The following is a 17,092-nucleotide window of genomic DNA, read 5'->3' on the forward strand; positions in this document are numbered from 1 at the left end:
GAGGGGGAGGCGGCAGGAGGGGCCTCCCTCAGAGGCTCCAGCTCTGGGTCCCAGGAGGCTGCGATGGGGACGAGATCTTGGCGGATCTGAATGGCCGTGATCAGCGTGGAAGGACCTGCCTCAGAGCTCATGCATGTGGCTCCTGGAGAAAACCCTCAGGTCCTTGTCCTGTGGGCGTCCCCTTAGCTGAGGGTCCACCGTGTGCAGGGAGTCACCCCAGAGAGGGAGTGAGGGGGAAGTCTCAGCCCCTGTGAGCCTGACTCTGTGACGTGGCGCGTCCCTTCTGCTTCATTCTCCTCACGAGGAAGAGCCAGGGAGTCAGACACACTCACGGGGGAGCTGTCTCCCCTCCTGTGTATCCCAGAACTGGTGGAGAATTGAAAACCAACACAGTAGACCTTCTGGACACTCATTATTTCCATTCTGCCCACATGAAAAATAAGCTGCCTCCCACCCAAGGCCCCTAAAGTCTCTCCCATCACAGAAGCAGCGTGATGTCAGCATCTCATCGCGTGACTCAGGACCACGCAGAGGAGGCGCCTTGACAGCTTCTGTGCAGTGAAACCGTCTGTGCTCAGCTCCTCGTGGGCTCAGGCAGTTTCCTGCCCCACAAGCCCTTGATGAGGATACTGTGGAGGACAGACACAGGGCAACTTGTAGACCCATTTTTGTTATTTTTAAAGCAAAATTTATTGAGATACAACTTTTTTAAAAGATTTATTTATTTATTTATTTATACAAGCACTGGGTACAGTGAGAAGTGCAGGAGGGTGAGAGAATTCACCAGAGCCAGATCAGTTTGCAGAAACAGGCAGACTGACGAAGTACACTGCTGAGGGGAGCAGCGGGCGGCTGGAGAGGTCTGCGCGCCATGTGGGACCCTCCTCCGGTGGCCGGGGAGCAGCCAGAGATTGAATCGACGCTGCAGAGGCTGCGGGCAGCCTTGCAACCCAGCGCTCAACCGCTGCGCCACCGGGGAGGCCCTACCACACATTTCTTGCCTGGATTTGACTAAAGACAAAAGCACAGTAGTAAGTCATCATGGAAATGAATTGAACTCACCAAAGAGAAAGACACAGAGTGACTGGTTGTACCAAAAAACAAAACCCAACTTTATGCTGTCTCCAGGAGACAGGATCAAAACAGCCCCACTGCGGGCGACAGGTATAGGCCAGGATGCTGAGGAACTGCCAGTGGGACAGTTCACACCCCCACTGCTGGAGAAACCAAGACAGGATGAGGATCCTGCAGGCGTGATTGTATTTTTTTTTTTTATTCTTCTTTTTTTTTATTTTTAACTTCACTTTTCACTTGTAAAGACTATTTGCTTTCCCCCCCCTCAGGTGTAGTCCCCTAGAGTTTCCTTCTCCAAGGCACCCGTGCACCATCACCTCAGTCCCCTGTGCTCCTCCCTCCCTCCCTCTGGTCCTCTGCACACTGGGGATCAGAGAGAGACTGAGACAGGGACACAGAGGAATGGGGCAGGGACAGAGAAGCAGAGAAGGACAGGGACACACACAGAGAGTGAGATGAGGACAGACCAAGAGGGGGAGAGAGAACATCAGAGGGACATACAGAAAGAGAAAGGGAGAGTCAGCCAGTGAGGACAGGGAAGGAGACAGAAGAGGCTTCGCTGGCATCAGTCACTTTTGGAGTGGACACCCCATGCCTTGGGTGGCCTCGTCCCAGTCAGAACCCAGTCCCAAGTCAATACAACCTCCAGGCAGGTGGGCAGGTGTGTGAGCAGGGAGGGGTCCTGAGAAGTCTGTGGCTGGTGCGTGTGCACTGTCTGTGGCCCTGGCACTTGACTGGGCCCACAAGGCCCTGTAGGGCACGGCCAGAGAGGAGCAGGGCTGACAGGCACACTGGGTGGGAGGACAGGCACCCCGGGTGGGAGATGTCTCTGCCCCCAGCAGGGCTGGCCAGGCCTGGGTGAGGCGTGTGCAGGTGCCCTCCCCCGGGTGGGACCCTCCAAGTGCTGTGAGCCTGACACCAGCCTCCCATCCAAGGGCAGCAGAGAGGAGTGGCCCACTCCCCAGGGAGAGGCTCCACACTCTGGAGCTCCTCTGGGCCCATGGGAGACAGGAGCCTGGAGTTGCCGATGCTGCAGGGCCTGCTCCCTGGCAGGGAGGATGAGCCAGGTCAGCAGCCAGAGACCTGGGTCCCCAGGTTGTCCCTGGCTGCATGGCTCCATCCAAGGTCTCTGGGAGGCTGTGCTGCTGTCAGTGTTGTGAGATGAGCCTGGTATGGAGGGCCAACAGGAAGTGGCCCAGGTAGCCATGTGGCGGGCCATGGGGGAGCGGGGGGGCATCTGTCTGAGCAGGAAGTCCAGGGAAGGGGACCCAGGAAGTGACATCACCTCCGCGAGATGACAGGGCACACATGACCTCGGAACCCTGGTCCCCAGGCAGTTGGTTCTGAACCAAACCTGACCCAGCTCACTTGCCTGGTGGGCCTGGACCCGGCCCCACGTTTTCTTGCTGTTTGCCCAGGTCTCCCCGCAGTGGACCCAAAAAAGGTCCCCGAAACTCGTGTCACACTCTGCCGAAAGGCATGAGGAGCCTGTGCGTACGCCTCAGGCCAGCACCAGCACTGCCCCTGAGGTAACTAGGGGGGCCCTGGGGACAGGTCAGACCACGCCAGGGCTCTGATGCCCCCACCCCTCCCTTCCCCCTGTGAGTGCGGGTGTGCGTGCGGTGAGAGTGAGTGTGTGCGTGCTCCAGGAAGGAGGGTCTGGCCCACCCAGGAGTCTGCTCATGTCTACACCAGAACCAGCCTGGCTGGTGGTGGGACCCAAACCGTCATGGCTGCTCCCTCTTGCCCCAGCTGGTTGCTACCCAGCAGGTGTGTCTGTTTACTCCCAGGAGGTCTTTTGTGTCCAGGAAGGTGAAGAGATCCAGAGAGTGCAATTCCCCGACTGTCCTCCCACAGCCCAGTGTGGGATCTGTCCCAGCACAGAGCCCAGATTGAAGTGCACCTGCAACTTTGAGATTGGGGCACATGTCCAAAGGAACTGGCTGCAGTACACGAAATCCCTGGAGGAGCCGTCCGAGGGTGAGTGGCCCAGGCTGGTACATGGGCCCGACTGGGCTGGGTAGGGTCAGGTGGCCCTTGGAGGAGACCACACAGGCTAGATTTGGACCACGAGCAGTCTGATCTGGCATCTGAAACTCCTCATTTGAGGAACAGAATCCCAAGGGCCCCCTATTTTAGGGTGGTCCCTGCTCAGGGCTCTAGCATGTGGTCTGTTTGAAAAGGCAAGTGGCAATCTGGCATGTGGCTGATGGCCTGTCCTCTCGCATCTCTAGCCGCTTCTCAAGGAGTACAGTCGGGCTCCCCTGCAGCCCATGGCACAGGCCAGAGCCCAGCCAAGTTGCTGATTGGAGAGAAGCAGACACCGGGGTTGTCTCTGCTTGTGCTGCAGGATCCCTGCAGGGGCTGGTTCCCCAGGCAGGGCTGCTGTTGCCTTCGCACCCTCACTGGAACCTGCAGGATTTTGGCCAGAAGTGGCTTCCTCCCACAGGCATGGTTTGAGCTCAGGACGCTCTTGCATAGGCTGCATTCTCCTGGCCAGGGCCTGGCTGTCCCAGCAGGGGTGGAGTGAGCTCAGCACTGTCCCCATGGGGTGCAGCATCCTGGTCATTGTCTGGTTCCTCCTGCAGCACTCCTCTTATCTCAAAATCCTCAAAGAAGTCTTTGGGATCCTGCGCCAGTCTTGGCTTCCCCAGAAGGGGTGGGTGTGAACTGCCCACACTGGGCAGCTCCTGAAGCATCCTGGCCTCTACCTGTCTCCCGCGGTGGGGCTGGTGTAAACACACCACTGCCAGCATGCCCTGCTGGGGCCTGGCTAGGGCCTGGCTCCCCGCAAACAGGTGGTGTGTGCTTATGCCCAGCAGGTTGTCCCACAGGTTGCAGGTCCTGGCCTGGTTTCCCCAGCAGGGCTGGTATTAGCTCAGCAGCCTGGGGACATCCTGCTGGAATCTGGAGAGTTTCAGGCTATGTAGGGGTTTAGTGAGCTCAGAGTGCCCAAGAACAGCTACAGTACCCTGGGCATTGTCTGTCTGACCCAGCAGGCCTGCTGGGCTCTCCTGTTCGTCTGGAACAACATATGCAGAGGGTGCTCACCTGATGCCATTCCTCCAGGGTCCCATCCCCTGACCCCTGTCCCTGTCCTGCCTGCCCACCTCTGGTGCTGACTAAGCACCGCTGACCCCAAACCTCTCCTCACCCACCTCTCTAGCCACATGTCCTCGTTTAACTTCTACTATCCCTCCACCCACTGACACCTGGCCCTCCTCTTGTAGTTCAAAAATCTTTGTTTCCTAATTGATTTCACGTTTTTTTCATTTTATTTCCTCCAGGGTTTCTTGTTCATTATAGAAATACTAATAAAGTTTGTTTTGTATCACCCAAATTTTTTCACTCCTTTTGCGTCCAGTTCTGTCTCCTTCTTGCTATGGCCTATGCAGAAGATCTACAACTAGTGTAAACCCTTTAGCCAAACCACTCACTGCCCAGGCCCCTCAGGCCCTGATTCCTTCACATGTCTGCTGCCTCTGTTCTGAATTCTACCTGGGCGTTTTACAGAGAAGGAACCAAATAAGTGGTGACCTGGGATCTTCCCAAGTACACAATAGAGGTAGTACACATGGTAGGTGTAATGCAAATTTGGTTTGTTGGGCCTCCCTGGTGTCCTAGGGGTGAAGTCTCAGCGCTGTCACCACTGAGGCCTGAGTCTAGCCCAGGCCAGGGAGCTGACCCTGCTAGGGCTCAGCAGACTTCTCCTATCTCACCAGATGCTCCCCTTAGCAGTGTATTTCAGTAAATCTACCTGTTCTGCTTCCCACTCTGTCTCTGCTGAATCCTCTTATCCCTATGCCGAAAGAAAAAAAAAATTGGGGATATTGAATTTTAGTTAAACAGTAGGGTTTTGTAAATGAGCAATATCTATCAAATCAGCCATAGGTCATTACATAAGTATAATCGAGAAATCATTATTAATGTCTATATCAGTCCATGTTAGGACATCCATTTATAAGAACATATGTTTTAGGAGGAAGATATTAAGATGAGAGATGTAATGGGATATCCAGGGCTACAATTTCATTAAATAGCCTCACCCAGGAGCGCCCAATGAGACAGTGAGGAGTGGCAAGAGTTGCAGGCAGTGCCCTGATGACTTAATTTGAATGGTGGCAATGTTGACCTCCCTCCGTTATGGCTATAAAATAGACTCCTGGCAGTGGTTTGTGACTTTCTGAATGATTCAGTGCTGAGAAGGAGCAAGATGAGAAGATGAACGTCAAAGGAAGTTAGGAAATGAGGCATTTTTGTCCATGGGAGTGGACACAGGGTTTAAGACCTTTGTGTCTCATGTTAGTTCTCACCTCAGAGAGCACCTACCACAGATAATGTCCCCTTTGTGTGGATAACACTCAGCCTCTCTCATTGGTCACCCCAGGGCTTATTCAACAGTCCCTGAAAGTCATAGAAATCGAGATCAAGGGTGATTTGATCATACCTGAGTCCAGTAGCATGAGTTTCTTCTCATCATGGGAGATTCATCAGTCACTGTCACTCACGAATGCCCAGATTTCCAGTCAAAGAAATCACAGTCAAGCTCTTGCTGTGATAACATCACTTAAGTAGACCAGACAGCTACATGGTAACAGGTGGATTTCTTCACTCAGTTTACCCTGTTATGGAGAGTGATTTGTTCTCAAGAATTGACATCCATTCTGGATGTAAGATTCCCTTCCCTGACTGCCAGCATCTCCATTCAAGAGCCAACAGATTGCCTGATTCACCAGCATAGAGCCTATATAACATTGCCTCTGATAAGGGGCACATTTTATGGTGAAATAAGTATGACATTGGCAGCATGTCTGCAGGAATCACTGATTCTACCACACAGCATGTCACTTGGAAGTTGACAGCATAATTGAAGGAGGAGACATTCAAAACTTTTAACATTTTATCTTGGGCAAAACACTCTGAGATGGTGGAAGGCAGCTTTCAACATGTGTTATACACATTGAGTAATGGCCAATATATAATCTGTGTTCCAATATTGAGAAAGCATGGATCCTGCAACTAAGAGGTGAAGAAGGATCAGCCACTCTCACCATTACTCCTAATGATGCACTGGAGGAATTTATACTTCTCACCCCACACCTTCACCCTATTAGTTTAGAAGCTCTCCAGGGACGTGAGGTGGGACGTGTGGAGGCATATTTGTACCAGCAAGGTTCTGCTAGATTTGATGTTATATCTACTGCCTAAGCATTTATATTCCTTGAGCCAGTGAGCCATAATGAACTCTATTGTTATTGTTTTCAGAATAATTGACCCTGATTACTATGAGGAGCTAGGGTTGCTGCTGCACAATGTAGTAAGAAAGGAGCACGTGTAGAAACTCTGGAGAACTGGGGCTTCTTGCCAAGTAGAAATACAAAGAGGCCATGCAGCAACCATCTCCTGATGGGGGTGAGGGACTCAGCCTCCCACTCTGCAGGGATGAAGAACATAGGTTTGCTCCAGGGAGAGGGGAATCTGGAATGGCTGTGTGGGAAGGAGACAAAGCACATTAATAATGGTGTTGTGACCACATGCATCTGTGGAGGCTTGGCCCATTAACTGAGTCTTTTGTAGAGCTTGTCACTGGCCACCACATCAAAGACCCTGTGACTGACTGGACTCCACAGAGCCCATGAAAAGATCTGAGTGGTGTAAGGAGTAGACTGTATTGGACATTTCTCAGTCCTCATGTCTTCTATCCCTTCAGTTCACCTTTTTACTGCTATAGTTTATTGTTTCATAGTAAGCAGTTTCATGCAGGTATCAACTTCCACCACCTTAGTCCAGTTGCACCTTATTTGTCAGGGAGATTGAACCCCAGTTGCCCATGGCAGTACCCAGGTCAGTAAAGCTCCCTGGTATCAACTTTTCTTCCACTCCCTGCTTTATGTTTCCTGTTCCCATGGTAATAAACCCAAATAAACTATTCCCATGCAAAATCTCAAGTTTTTTTTCTGGCTAAGATATGTGTGTTACTTGGGGAAAATGGAGATGGGGATTAAGCTGCTGAGATGGGTGTGGAAAGGTATCCACAGGAAAATTATCATTTATGCTAAATGCTGTTTATTAAAAACACATAGATATGTAAAGAGATGCATGCAAAAATGTCACCAAAATATTAATGTTTATTATTATGGTAAGATGACAAGATATTTTTTATTACATTTTTATATTTCAGAAGTTTCATATTTTATAAATGGTTTGAGTTGTTCACAATGAATATGTGATATTTACATAATATAATTAGAGAAACACAGTAAAAATGGGAGCACAAATAATGAGACAAGGTGGGATTTCTCACTTTTGACATCTACACATGAAAGCAGACCCAGAAAGCAAACCCTTCCCTATAGAAGTAAATAGAAGTTTTACCTTGTCAAAAGAAGTGTCAAGGCATGAGCAGAGCCCACTAGTTGCATAGCAAGGGCTGGACTTCAGTCTGAGCTCCACTGGAACCTCTTGCTATCCTCACACACCATCCTCCAACCTTGCTGAAATCACATAACTCCAACTCCCACTTGGAGAAAAAGAAACAAATAATGTCCTAAACTCTTAGGCATTTGGTATTGCCACAAAATTCTCACTTATGAGAGATAACAAGAGGAATTAAATTGGCTGATGTGTTCCAAAGGCTGATTTGGGCCCTATGAGGAATGATGCCGTTTATTCAGAATTTTCTTTCCGTCACTATCCCTCCCTCTGATCCACTGTTTCAAGTCTTTCATTTATAATTGTCCTTAATATAGTTTGGTTCAGTTCCTAACCAGACCGTGCAGTGGGAAGGAATTGAGACAGTGTTTTTGAGAGGTGGGGGAAGTGATTGAAGCCCTTTTATGAATTAGGATTTGAATTTTGGAAAATATAGGCAACTTTCTATTTCTTTTTAAATATTTATTTATTTATATAAGAACTGGAGTATAGTCAGAGGCTTGGGAGGGTGAAAGAAATCACCAGAGACAGAGTGGGGAGAAGAACAGGCAGACAGACAGAAGACACTGCTGAGGGGAGCAGCGGGAGAGGCAGGAGAGGTCTGCCGTGCCATGTGGGTTTCTCCCTGGGCGGCCGGGAATCGAACCCACACTGCAGAGGCTGCGGACAGCATCACAGCGCAGTGCTCCGCCCGCTGCACCACCAGGGAGGCCCGCAACTTTCTATTTCAAAGAGTCGGTTATCACAGCCCTCACAGAGGAAATCTTCAGGGTGAAGATTCTAAGTATGAAGGATTTTGAAATGTGTCCTGGAATGAAGAAGGTTGGTGAAATCAGTTCCAAAATCATCAGGTGACAGCAGCTTCAAATATTAGTAGATCCTGACTTGAGAATTGAAGAAAATTTCCCACTGGGGAAAAAAAGGAATGAAAGTTGATACCTGGCACTTGATTCTACAATCCAGAAGAAAGAAAAGGCAAATTTCCTGCAAACATCAGTTTAGGGACTGAAACACACCAGAGGCGTCGTTTTCCAACATCACGATGGATGTTTTTACCACCCAGTGGCGATTAAACAAACTTATGAACACCCTTTTAAGTTCAATATTCTCTATTGGAAACCATAACTTATAAGTCAAACTGTCAGGTCATCCCCAAATGCCGGTTTTTCCTTAAACCTCAGGTTCTCGCCATCCCCCATTCCACATGGCTCCTTAGAGGGAGCAAAGAATAAAGTTTGGCCTTACCCTAGGCCTTAGCCTTCCTTTACCTTGTCAATAAGATGTTCTCAAGGCATGGTCCTGTTTTGAGAAGGCAGTGGGTGGGGCGTTCTGAGCTCGGGTGCCTGAATGTCTTAGGAGGCCTGTCTTCAGGATAAATGCCAGGTTTGGGATGAGCTAGCCACCCGGATGGTGGAGCTTTGATTTTCGTAATATTTTAATGTTATTTAGATATCCAAGCACTCCAGGAAGCTTCTAGGGAGCAGGCAATGTCCTCTTGGGGAGACAATTAAGACACAGAACCTCACTCTGGATGCAGCTCCCCCTTGTGTGCACAGCCCTGTCCCTCTGGGAGCTCCAGGAGAAGCTGGGGAGACCTAATTATGTTTCAAGTTCCTTCCCACAAAGGCCCTAGGAGCCCTCAGGATCAAGCACTCCCTGTGCTGGGTCCCGAGCTGTCTGCACAGGTGCTCAGGGGCTCACTCCCCACATGATCCCCAGGAGGGAAGACTTGGCAGGGCAGGTCACCTTCCCCCGTGACGTGAGTCCTCTGCTCACTAGAGGAGGCAGCAGAGGCCCCTGAGGAGACACTCCGGGACTCTCCTTGGGCCGGGCTGTGAGGGAAGGGCCTGCATGGACACCACCACCTTTCCCTGACACTTTCCCTCCAGGGAGGAATTTTTTAAATTTGACTTATCAATAGTAGGACGGCCTGGGCTGGTAGTGAGGCAGCTGTCACTAGGATGACCCAACCTCACTCTGGATGTTTCCAGTGGATGTGACCACACTGAGTTCCCAGACTCCTCAGCTCGGAGACCCTTCCCCACTGCAGCTGCCACAGCAGGGGGGCCCTGGCCTGGTCAGAGCCCTGCATCCCCTGCTGTGTTTCCTGGGCTGGGCTTTTGAGTCTCACTCCCCACAGACATTAATTGCTCTGGGATCATGATATCTGGCAACTTCCAGGGTGTCATGGGTTAAACTAAATAATCCATGTTTGTCTTATTTTCATTTTTGGCTTTTTTTCCTTTTTTTTTTTTTGTTTGCATCATGAAATCTCAATTCCACATTTTCTCCCTCTCCCAGGTTTTTTTTCTGATTGCACAGCACTGTTACAGCAACAACAAAAATAAAAGAGCATTTATAGTAAAAAAATCTTACTTCTAATCACTTGCAAATACAATAATAATACTTACCTTTCTGTGCTCTCCTCCAGCGTAGCCACGAATAAAAGGGGATTCACCCTGAACACTATAGTGGGGAGGGAGGTGCGGGATCCAGCCTGGGTTATCTGAGATCCTCTCCCTGCTGCACATGGAGGGGTACCTGGGGAGTTGGGGGAGCCCAGAATGAGAAAGAAACCTAAGTTCACCCACCTAACGTTACACCTTCCAGGAGCTGATGGAGAACCTGCTCCATCTCTCCCTCCCTTCCTGGACTGTGGACAAAGGCTCAGCTCAGGAACTGGGGTGACCTGGGCTAATCCTGCCCCTGGGCCAGGCCAGCAGGGCACACACTCCCCCATCCCCCTGTGTGGCTCCCTCCAGCTCTGGTCTAGAGAGAAAGTAGCTGCAGCCCATGGTGCTCCCTGACTCTGAGGCCAGTGGGTTTTCTATGGTGACTCCAAAGGAGAAAAAAATTGGGGTTTGGGGGAGAGAGCTGTCAGGGTGAAGGTGCCACCATATTGTAGGCGGGGCCTGGAGGAGGGTCCTGGCCAGCTCCTTACACCTCAAGCCAACCATGAGGTATTTCTAAACCTCCTCCTCCTCTTCAGGTCTAATGCTTCTTCAGTCCTGTTCAAAAACTGCTCCTCCATGGAACTATATTTACTGAGATGTTGTTCTGACACTCTCTACTCTGTGTGTGATTTGAATTAATTTATTCTGGAGCTTGATGTTAATTGACTTCCCATCAACTTATGTTGTGTATCCTGTCTCTGCTGTTACACACACACACACACACTCCCCTCTCCTTGGGAACCAGATCCTTGCTCAGCACTGGGGTTACTCTGACCCTCTGTCTCTGGTCCCCTCAGAGCCGCCCTCTCTGCAGTGTCTCTACTCAGCGGTGTCTGAGCAGCCCCAGGAGTCCCTGCACCTCCTGCCTCTGACCTTGTGGGAAACCAGCCCCTCACCCTGCATGACAGTGAGGAGGCGAAGGCAAAGTCCTAAGGTCAGTGATTGATGGAGAAGACAAGTTACTTTTTTTCTTTTGCTTAAGAACTTTTCTTTTTCCCCTCATTGTATTACTGAGTTGAGGTAACATTGGTTTACACACTGCATGTGTGCAGAGGCACAGGGTCACCCTCTTCAGATGTTCATTATCACTTCCCACCCACCTAAGGGCATCCATAGTCCCCCACCACAGTCCATTGGACCCTCTTCCTACCTTGTTTCCTGCTCTCACCCCACCCCATAGCTTCAATTTTGCACTCATATTTCTACAGTTTGTTTTGGTTTAGTCTCATCTGTGCCTGCTTTGTCTCCTTATATTCCACATATGAATGAAATCATCCAGTATTTAACTTTCTCTTTCAAATTTTTTCACTTAGCGTCATCCCATCCACATCTGTCCATGTTGTTGCAAATTCAATATTCCATCTTTTTCACAGTTGGGTAGTATTCCACTGGGTATAAAGCTTGTGTTCTTTATCCCCTCCTCTGCTGTTGGGCACTTAGGTTGTGCCCATAGCTTGGTTATGGTGGACAGTGCTGCAGTGACCATAGGAGGCGCATATTCCTCGGAATTAGTGTTTTACCTTCTTTGGGTAAATACCAAGGAATGGAATCCCTGACCAGGTGACAGGTCTATTTTGAATATTTTGAGGAACCTTCGTTTGTTCTCCACAGGGGCAGGACTGTACCATGTGCTCTCCATAGAAAAGGGAGGTTCCAGTTGTCCTGCCCCGCCCACGGAAAGGTGGGGCTGAGCAGGGATGAGAAGCTAAGGAAGAGGAGGAAGACGTGGAGCAAGATGGGGAGAGAAGACTCAAGGAGGCACATGGAGCAGAGAGACATTCGAAGAAGAAGCCACTCTTGCTCCTCAGGTTTGGACTTGTGCCAGGGAGTTGGGGACATGGAAAGAGACACGTGAAAGAGACAAAGACGTGGATGAGAGACTCAAGGGGAGGCTGACAATGGCCACTGTTATCTTGTTGTGGATTTTGACTTTGCTCTTTTCCTTCCAGACTTGCCTGGCCCCTCCTGCGCCTTTCCCATGGGTCTCTACCGGTGGGTGCCTTAGCCTTGTGGCAGGCCTCCGGGCCTCAGCGGGCCTGCTTTGGGCCAAACCTGTTTGGCTGGGCCTTACCCATGAGGGGACAGGTAACTTTGGGTGCTTCACTTGGGAACTATTCTAACTATATTCTTTCTCTTTTCTTTTGCTATTGCACACTCATTCTCTATTGCACACTAATTTGTATTAATTTTCTTTTCTAATGAAGGTGTTATGCATTAGAGTATGTTTTTTCTTTATGCACCTGATGACACAACTCATGTCAAGAGCGCAGGTTTGAGGGGCCAGGGAACCCCTCATTCTGCTGGCTAACAGGACCAGTCTCCATTCTGACCCACCATGTACCAGAGTTCCTTTTTCTCCACACTCTTCAGTGGGTCATTCTCACAAGTGTAAGGTGGTATCTGGGTAACACTGCCTTAGGCTGGCATTGAAGGTTAATGCCATCAGTGATGAGTCAGGTGGACATGATGAGCACTGATGTGTTGAGTGGACAATGGCCCTGCACCCCTGGGGTCTGCTTCCCTACATCCAAAAAAAAAAAAAAAAAAAAAAAAAAAAAAACAAGTTGAGGGACAATAGTCCTGAGCAGTGCTCCTTGATGGAGGTTAAGAGTAAGAAATTTAGGGTGGAGGGGTCACATGACCAAAAACTAGAGGTGAGGGTAGAATTGATTAGCAACTATAGAACCAACTATATATATATAAACCAACTACAGAAATGAAAATCGCTTCGGGCCAACTGCCCTAGCAAGTATCAGATGCTACAGGAAGTATAAGGAGGCGCAGACCAGAGCTGGGATGTGGGGATGGAGCCATTGCAGAGACTCGCTGCTCCTGACAAATCAGCCTAGTCACACCATAGAAGTAATTAATTTAATGACAGATGACAATCCCACAAAGGAATGAGCCCTCCCAACCAGAACACTACCTCAGGGCCCTTTCTGCCCCCGGGAAGACGTAGCTCTGCTCCCAAGGATCCGCCTGGGGCCTGCAGGCTTCTCCTCACAACCCCGACCTCTCCAGGGGCAGTTCATTCTGCCTGCTGGTGTCTGCACAAGCATCGTCTTCTTCTTTCCGTGTGTGTGTGTGTGTGTGTGTGTGTGTGTCTGTGTGTGTGTGTGCCCACACACCACTGAAAGGAGGACTCTGGTGAAGCTTTTGTTAGAGGTGCCCCAAGAACCCTCATCTGTGACCCCAACACCTCTCCCAAACATCACTCCTCACCAGTGTCAATGTTATAAAAACAAGGAAAGTCTGAGAAACTGTCATCCAGGCAAACTGGATGGGATTATGGAGCATCAAATGGACAGTAGCAAAAGATGGCATTTAGTAATTATGTCAACATAGCTGCATTAGTTGTAAAAAAATAAAAGTATTCATGTAGAATGTTAACAAAATGGAAATGGTGTGGGATAAACAAGACGTGTACTGCTTTTGCAACTTTTCTGTAAATCTAACAGTATTCTTTAAATGTTATTTTTTAAGATCGATTTATTTTTTATAAAGATTTATTTATGCATTCAAGAACTGGGGTGCAGGCCAGAAATGTGGAGGTGAGAGGATTCACCAGAGATAGGGTGGGGAGCAGAACAGGCAGATGTACTGAAATGCACTGCTGAGGGGAGGAGCGGGCAGGACAGGAGAGGTCTGACGTGCCATATGGGCAGCTCCCTGGCTGGGGATCAAACTCATGCCGTAGTGGCTGCGGAGAGCTTCATACTGCTGTGTCTTAGCTCCTTGAGCCGCCAGGGAGGCCCTAAATATTATTTTTTTTTAAATGCCCTCAATATTGAATAGGTTGTAGAAGAAAAAAATTTTCTCTTTTCCAGTTCTCTCAGGTATCACCACCCAGGAACTGGAGAGAGGAGTTCTGGGGAGAAAAGAGGGAAACTTCACACAGGGGCAGGCTCCGGAGTCTCCTCTCCTCTGAGCTCTGCTTCTCTGACTCCTCACAGAGCATCTCACCCCCAGGGCGCCGCCCTCCAGGACCCCCAACTCTGCCCACCTCAGCCCCCGCCCAGTCCAGGTGGCTCCACCAGAATCCGGAGCAGCGCGGCAGCGCCCCCGTGTGGCCACAGGGCTGAGCACAGGAGCCCAGAGCCGCCCTTTCTCCCGCTCAGCCAGGCCCTCCCCAGGCTCCCTGGGCCCCCAGCGGCAGGACAGGGATCTGCACACAAGGGGGCGCCCAAGTTCAGTGTCAGGTCAGAAGTCCTTATTTTTTTTTTAATAAATTTTATTTTTATATTCCCCATTCAATTGCAACCCCCTTATTTTGACCCCAATCCCTCCCTTCCCCTTACGCCACCCCTCATAGAGTGTCTCTGGTTCATAGTTGTTTGTTGATTTTGATTTTCACTTTCTTAGAGTTATTCATTTTCCTGGTCCCTTATTTAAGTTTTCTAGATTCCTGCTAAGAGTGAGACCATCCGGTATTTTTCTTTTTTTTTCTGGCTTATTTCGCTGAGCATGATCCCTCCCAGCACCATCCATGTTGCTGCAAATGCATGTGTTTCTTTTTTGAATGCTGAGCAATATTCCATGGTGTATATGTACCACATCTTCTTGATCCAGTCATCTATTTTGGGGCATTTGGGTTGTTTCCAAAGCTTAGCTATTGTAAACAGTGCTGCTATAAACATAGGGGTGCAGTGCTCTTTGGAATTGATGTTTCTGTGTCCTTTGGGTAAATACCTAGGAGTGGAATTGCTGGATCATATGGAAGCTCTATGTTTAGTAGGTCAAGAAATCTCCACACAGCTCTCCATAGTGGTTGGACCTGTTTGCACTCCCACCAGCAGTGCAGGAGAGTTCCTTTTTCTCCACAACCTCCCCAACATTTGTTGTTGCTAGTTTTTTTAATATGTGCCATTCTCACTGGTGTGAGATGGTATCTCATGGTAGTTTTGATTTGCGTTTCCCTGATTACAAGAATGATGTTGAACATTTTTTCATATGCCTGTTGGCCATTTGCATTTCCTCTTCAGAGAAGTTTCTTTTTAGCTCTTCTGCCCATTTTTTGACTGGATTATTTTCTTTGTTGTTCTTGAGTCTCATTAGCTCTTTGCAGATTTTTGTGATCATTCCTTTATCATTAGTGTTGTGTGCAAAAATGTTCTCCCAGTTGGTGGGGTTTCTCTTTGTTTTTGTTATTGCCTCTTTTGCCGTGCACAAGCTCTTTAATTTGATGTAGCCCCTTGCTCATGGATTGGAAGAATAAACATTATTAAAATGGCCATCCTACCAAAAGCAATATACAGATTCAATGCTATTCCAATCAAAATCTCAATGTCATTCTTCAAAGAAATAGAACAATTATTGATGAGATTCATATGGAATCACCAAAAACCCCGAATAGCCAAAGCTCTTCTGAAAAAAAAAAAAAGAAGGGAATGGAGGCATCACACTCCCAGACTTCAAACTATACTACAAAGCCATAATCATCAAAACCACATGGTATTGGGACAAGAACAGACACACAGACCAATGGAATCGAACAGAAAATCCAGAAATAAACCCACAGATTTATGGTCAACTAATCTTTGACAAAGGAGCAAAGAATATGCATTGGAGCAAAGAAAGTTTGTTCAATAAATGGTGCTGGGAAAACTGGGTTGCTACATGTAAAAGAATGAAGCTTGACCACTACCTTACACCATACACAAAAATCAACTCAAAATGGATTAAAGAACTAGACATAAGAACTGAAACCATAAAATACATAGAAGGAAATATAGGCGAAACACTACGTGATATGCACATCAAAGACATCTTTACAGACACATCACCCAAAGCAGTGATAGTGAAGGCAAAGATCAGTGTCCTTATTTTTAGTTTCCAGTGGTCTCCAGGATATAACTGGTTCCTAGGTTCTGGGCAAATCCCCAAATATAAAGATTGCCTCAGTCTGTTGGGATGAAAACTTAGATTCCAGGGTCCCTGTAATTTGTTTCTGCTTCTGCTTCCAAGGACAAAAGCCCCTCCTTCAGGGAATTGCCTGACATTCTCTGTCCTTTGGATCAGGAGAGGGCCTAGGAGAGCCCCCAGGGCACTGGCTAGGAGGATGGGGAGGCTCCTAGAAAAGAGAGCAGAGGATGGAAATGGCGACTTTAGGGGACAGAGGTGGAAAGGGGTGCAGGGGGAGCCAGAGAGGACCGGGCAGGGAAGGGGCAGCACGGGGGACACTGAGGGGGAAGGTCGGTGTGGGTGACATGGGCTCTCACTGGGGGGCTGGAGCGTCTGTCTCACCTCGGGGGATGCAGCAGTGCTGGCCTGTAACTGCCCAGGGAACTGTGCACATCTGGGGCCTTGTCCGTCCTTGCAGGGCTGGTGTCATCCACACACAGGCACATGTTGGTGAAGGAGAGGGCTGTAACAGGGGGGTCCCCAGGGGAGGATCCAGGCTCCTGCCCCACCCAAGGAGGGTGTAGCTGAGCAGGGAGAAGCAGCTGGAGAGGAGGCTGAGGAGGAAGGAAGCAGGATGGAGGCAGAAGGAAACCTGGGGGAGGCACATGGGGCAGAGAAGCTGCACTTGCTTCTTGGCCTTGGACTGGGTGACACAGACGTGGGTGAGAAATCCATGTGGAGGTGACAATGGCAGCTTCTATCTTGATTTTGGTTTTTCCTTCCAGACTTGTCAGCCCCGTCTACCCTTTTCTATAGATCCACACCAGGAGGTGCTTTAGACTGTGACAGACTTTCAGGCCCTGCTTGGGGCCAACCCCGTTTGGCTGAACATTTACCCACGAGGGGGTGGTGACTTTGGTGCTTGATTTAGAAACTTTATTCTTTCCTTTCTCTTTGTTGCACACTAGTTGTAGTGAAGTTCCTTTCCATTAAAGGAACTTAGATGTTTTGTTTTAATGCTGCAGATGGCAGAGAGATGGGGGATATAGATGTATACGTGAAGCCCCCAATGCAGAATATCCCCCCTCAGTGCATGAATGCTGGGGTGCCAGGGAGATTCAGGGTTCCAAGAGGAGAGGAGAGCAAGACCTGGGCCACCCTGGAAGACCAACCATGGAGGCTGATTCTGGGGCTCCAGGGCTCCACTCCCTGCAGGTGGGTCAGAGTCAGCCCCGCTCACATCTGCAGGAAGCCAGAGAGCCCCTCTGTGCCATGACTCTGCAGACACTGCT

This window comes from Talpa occidentalis, unplaced genomic scaffold (assembly GCF_014898055.3).
Source record: "Talpa occidentalis isolate TD23 unplaced genomic scaffold, MPIMG_talOcc4v2.1 talOcc4.2, whole genome shotgun sequence".
Lineage (NCBI taxonomy): Eukaryota > Metazoa > Chordata > Mammalia > Eulipotyphla > Talpidae > Talpa > Talpa occidentalis.